Here is a 990-nt window from a genome sequence, read left to right on the forward strand (position 1 = left end):
GAAAAGGTGAAGATGCAGTGAAGGTTCCGCTTTGACATGTGAAGGGGGGTTGATTCTGATTTTGGTTCCTGATATGGGTCCAAGGAATTAAAATCGTCTGATTGGAATCAACTTTCACTGTATGGGTAAAAGTATCATCCGACAATCTGACACAGAGAATTGTTTAAAGTCGTCTCCTTACGTGGCTGGCACGTTATTGAATGACCTTAGCACTCATACCAGCGACCCTGTATATATCATCATCTCCAAACTGCAATCCATTCATTTCGATACTAATAATGTATCAACCCGTACCTAGTACGACACAATTATTATTGATAAATGCCCCACCCTAATCCCAGTTTGGATCCCGTAGGCACAACTTTGTAAGCACATTTAATAAGCACCCTAAGTCCTTAATACCACTTTTGATACTTGTCAAAATATTTATCAAGTGTTCATTTAATATGTTTATTTATGTTGTGCCTAATAGATCTGGTCCCCCCTAAAATACAAATACTCCTTTGTGTATTAAAATCAATTCTAAACAGGTACCTACCCTAATCATACAATGCAAATAAAAATTCTTAGGGTGTATTTTCACGTATTTTTTGAATGTCCACACCAATGTTTTAAAAACTGATCTAGAATCGAAACCGCTTTGACCATAGATTTTCAGGTCATCCATTGACCATCCAATTTGAAGGGATGGCTTGTTTAAATTTAAAAAATAAAAAATAATAAAAATAAATAAACAATCAAAAAATATTGTCTTAATTGAATAAATTGACGGTTTAACTACTCAAGTCAATAAATCATTAACCAAATCAACAGTTTCTTACCAAAAGACAAATTAAGACCTAAGGGCGGTTATCTAAATGGTTTTCTTGCCAAATAGTCCAACCATCCAAATTAATAACGGTTCAAAAACATTAGGCAACACCCATGACATATTCTTCGTATCCTCTATACTTTATAGTTTATACCCTTGGGCCTTGGCTTCCGTATAGA

The sequence above is a fragment of the Nelumbo nucifera genome, chromosome 5, assembly GCF_055504915.1.
Source record: "Nelumbo nucifera cultivar China Antique chromosome 5, China Antique-T2T, whole genome shotgun sequence".
Classification (NCBI taxonomy): Eukaryota; Viridiplantae; Streptophyta; class Magnoliopsida; order Proteales; family Nelumbonaceae; genus Nelumbo; species Nelumbo nucifera.